The following is a 4,399-nucleotide window of genomic DNA, read 5'->3' as shown; positions in this document are numbered from 1 at the left end:
GCTGTTTAAGTCTGATACAATGTGAACGAATAGACTACACATACCGTAATATGACGGTTCGTAGGACCCAACATGACAATTATCCTACAGAAATGTTTTTGACGAATCATAGAAGTTCGTTGTATTATCTCTATATGTGTAGGCTACTGTTGACATGCGAACCGCGTTACGAAGGTCAACAATTTTCCTATAGGTGCTTAAGACTGTTCTAAAGACTCCATATGCTAACAAAAATATTTGTAGGATAGCCTACTGTAGGTTATTTGTACAGTGGCACTTTAAAGTGAAAGCAAGTGAATGGAAGCGCTGTCGCCAATGTGTAGCCTACTACAGTATATTGCGGAAGAGAGGGTGTGAACGATGGGACACATTTCAGCGCACTGTAGATCGCTAGGGACAAGGCGTGTTTATGGAATGATGCGGGTGTGTTTCAGGTTGGCTTTATAAAAGGGGTTGTCCGACAGAGAGTACTTGTCAGTTGTTGTATTATTATTCTGTGTTTAATGTAGTGATTGAACGCTGTGACAGTAACATTATTTTCCACGGTTCCACCCGGGACATCAATCTAGTGCTCGCGGGCTCTCCAAAACACTGGTCCAGGCAGACTTCCTATTCCGGTGAGTGAAACTTTTTAAAATACCATTGGACATATTTCTTCACCCACAATGTTATGTCAAAGCATTCTTACTCTTTTTGCGGGCTTAGGTTTGGACACATGTGTAGTGCAGCATTTGGAACAAAAGAACCTGGATCATCATTCATTATCATTAGGCTACCTATACCATGTGCTCATGCACTGTACCGGTTACCTATGCTGTAGTCTGTTCTTGACACATTTATTCTTTGTCTGAAATGTCAAAACAACGTTTGTAGGCGGACGAACATGCCGGCGCTTTGTTAGAATGTACGGTAGTAGCGCCTTGACAGTCAATTGAGATTTATGCTACGATCTGTTATGTGCGATCATTGCAATACACACGCCCGTTATTAGATTGCTCTCACAATTTTGGCATATCAAGATAAGATAATGTTATTCAGTATGCTAAAGCAGCATTATCCCCCAATGCATTGTCTGTCCGTGTCCATGCTCACACAGTGATGTAGCTGGTATTATGTGCACGTTGTGCAGTAGCCTAGCCTATAATGATCCAACATAGATGGACTCTGGTTGTGACTAGATGGGGTACAGCTAAGCAGGGTTGCCAGGGTTTACGGACATTTCTAGCCGATTGACCACTCAAAACCCGCACAAAAGGCCTTAAAACTTGCCATTTTTTAGAAAAAAAAATATTATTTTTTTTTTAAAGCGAAAGAGGAGTTGACATATTTATATAATAAACCCTGTTTCCATAACGTTATCGAGTGAATTAAGAACGAATATCGTAGTAACTTGTAACGACGTTAGAATATAAATTCGGTTTTCATCAACATACTTATTGTGAGCTATGACACGACATAATGAAGGAATGTGAATATGTCGCAGGAGAAAAGATAATTCGCCCTTTAAACTCGCCAGACAATTTTCCATCAATGGATGTCAATTTAACTCGTTTTACTGGTATGATTAAGCAAAAAGGCACACGGGCGTATGGTATATGGCCAATTTACCATGGCCAAGGGCTGTTTTTAAGCATGACACAACACAATGTGCCTGGATACAGCCGTTAGCCGTGGTATATAGGCCATATACCACAAACCCCCAGTATGCCGTATTGCTATAGTCTGATATACCACGGCTAATAGCCAATCAGCATTCAGGGCTCAATGCAGGTTTACAATTGTAAATAAATCCCCTCTGGGCATGTGCATAACTAGATAAATCCGACAGGAGAGTTTGAGCGATGAAAGTTGGACAGAGGATCTCGAAATCTCTGAGCAAGAAACACTTGGACTAACATAAACTAATGTCAGGTTGTTTTCTGGTAAATGTGCTGTTATTATGTGCCAGATGTTAATAAATACAAACGGTTATAAATGAATACATACAAACCGTTATAAAGGGCTCATTTGTGAGATTGACTTGTCATTTCAATAGGCTACAGGACTAAAATCTGGGTTTATTATTGTAATTCAACTCTGTCATGGTTTACGTAGATAAAGGCAGATAGTCTATAGCTCCTGATAAGCCTACATATAATTTCAGATGGTATACAGTAGCCTAGACAATAATTAAATATATTAAATATATTAAATATGAATTACCTGAAGCTTAATATGACTATTTTTTACTGTCAATCTAATGCGTTCTAACAACTAATCGGCAATTGCGATAGAGCTTCGACAGCTTCCAATTTAATTAACTAAACATGTCCATTAATAATTGCATAATAACAGAAGGCTACAACAACAATTCACTGAAGTTAATAAATATGTATTATTTGCCAGCTCCAGGTAGGCTACACAAGTGGCACACATTAATTTGCAACGACTCCAGTGATATCGTCATTCCAACATGTGTATTGTATCAAATGGTAGCCTACCATGGCATATAAATGAATAGGTTATTTGATGGCCAACAGAGGCAATTGTATCATTCTCCACATTTAATGTCAGTTTCATTGAGGACTTTTCCCCCATAAAAAGAACCAAGCGAGGGTAGTTCCATAACTTCCATTTCAAATTTATACTCGGGCAGCCCCACCGAGACCCAAGAACTGAGCTTGCATAAAGCACTTCTCTTGATATCATTTTCTTTAATAAGCAAAGTCAAAAACCACCTCCGAGCTTAATTTATGTGATTCGCTCCAGTGTGCCCAAAGTCGTTAGTTTGCCAGTGCTCTGTCTCCATTATTTCTTGATGTGTGTCAGTTTCAGAGTATTAATATGTTTTACGGAAAAAAGGGTTGGGACCAGGTGTCTCCATGATGACACACACACACACACACACACACACACACACACACACACCACCCCCCTCCGGTCCTCCCCACCACTCACTCAGTAATAGCCTGCCTCACTGCCTGACAGTCAGCAGCAGGTCACAGTGACACGTATATATTTTAAGGGAAATGCCATGGCTTGGTGCAACTTAGAAATAGCCCAAAAACCCACAACCAGCGACCAATACATTTTTACCCGTGACATCGTTTTCAAAGCAGCCCAATTTGGCAGGAAAACTACAAACATGGCAACACTGCAGCTAAGACCGAAAGTTACTTTTAGTAGCAGATTTTAGCTAACCCTAACCATTTTAGCTAATCCTAACCATTTTAGCTAACCCTAGCCATTTTAGCTAACCCTAACCATTTTAGCTAACCCTAACCATTTTAGCTAACCCTAACCATTTTAGCTAACCCTAGCCATTTTAGCTAACCCTAACCATTTTAGCTAACCCTAACCATTTTAGCTAACCCTAACCATTTTAGCTAACCCTAGCCATTTTAGCTAACCCTAACCATTTTAGCTAACCCTAACCATTTTAGCTAAACCTAACCATTTTAGCTAACCCTAACCATTTTAGCTAACCCTAACCATTTTAGCTATCCCTAACCATTTTAGCTATCCCTAACCATTTTCCTAACCTGCTACATTAATTATCCTAACCTGCTGCATACGTTCTCCCAACCTGCTATGAAAAAGTCCCTTCCGGTCGTAGCGGTGAGCCTATACCACCTAGTCAAAACCCTGTCTTCATAGACAATATGTTCAATATTCATTCATCATAACAAATGCTTATAAATGACACTGTAATGCATTTATAAAGTGTCTGTAAAGCATCTCATATGGACCTGTTGAGCGATGTCGTTATTTGAAGTCAGTAATGAGTCCTTCATTCACTATGTTGAGTCTTTTTGATAAAGGTGTTGTGCTAGTTGTCTACAGTGCTAGTTGTCTGCAGTGCTAGTTGTCTACAGTGCTAGTTGTCTACAGTGCTAGTTGTCTGCAGTGCTAGCTGTCTACAGTGCTAGTTGTCTACAGTGCTAGCTGTCTACAGTGCTAGTTGTCTACAGTGCTAGTTGTCTACAGTGCTAGTTGTCTGCAGTGCTAGCTGTCTACAGTGCTAGTTGTCTACAGTGCTAGTTGTCTGCAGTGCTAGTTGTCTACAGTGCTAGTTGTCTGCAGTGCTAGTTGTCTACCGTGCTAGTTGTCTACCGTGCTAGTTGTCTACAGTGCTAGTTGTCTGCAGTGCTAGTTGTCTACAGTGCTAGTTGTCTGCAGTGCTAGTTGTCTGCAGTGCTAGTTGTCTACAGTGCTAGTTGTCTGCAGTGCTAGTTGTCTGCAGTGCTAGTTGTCCTACAGTGCTAGTTGTCTACAGTGCTAGTTGTCTGCAGTGCTAGCTGTCTACAGTGCTAGCTGTCTACAGTGCTAGTTGTCTACAGTGCTAGTTGTCTACAGTGCTAGTTGTCTGCAGTGCTAGTTGTCTGCAGTGCTAGTTGTCTACAGTGCTAGTTGTCTGCAG

At 40.6% G+C, this 4,399-nt stretch overlaps 1 protein-coding gene across 1 annotated transcript in view; it reads left to right on the top strand.

Moving 5' to 3' along the window:
* Positions 1-473: 473 nt before the first annotated feature.
* LOC118966703 (calcium/calmodulin-dependent protein kinase kinase 1) overlaps positions 474-4,399 on the top strand; it is a 156,436-nt gene continuing 152,510 nt past the window's right edge. Inside the window, exon 1 of the mRNA XM_090188866.1 lies at positions 474-617. The gene's annotated coding sequence lies outside the window, so the exon portion shown is untranslated. The remainder of the gene's footprint in view (positions 618-4,399) is intronic.

The sequence above is a fragment of the Oncorhynchus mykiss genome, chromosome 10, assembly GCF_057628025.1.
Source record: "Oncorhynchus mykiss isolate SJ-2025 chromosome 10, ASM5762802v1, whole genome shotgun sequence".
In the NCBI taxonomy this organism is placed as follows: Eukaryota; Metazoa; Chordata; class Actinopteri; order Salmoniformes; family Salmonidae; genus Oncorhynchus; species Oncorhynchus mykiss.
Note: the sequence above shows the minus strand (reverse complement) of the source record. Positions and strands in the feature narration are given on the sequence as shown.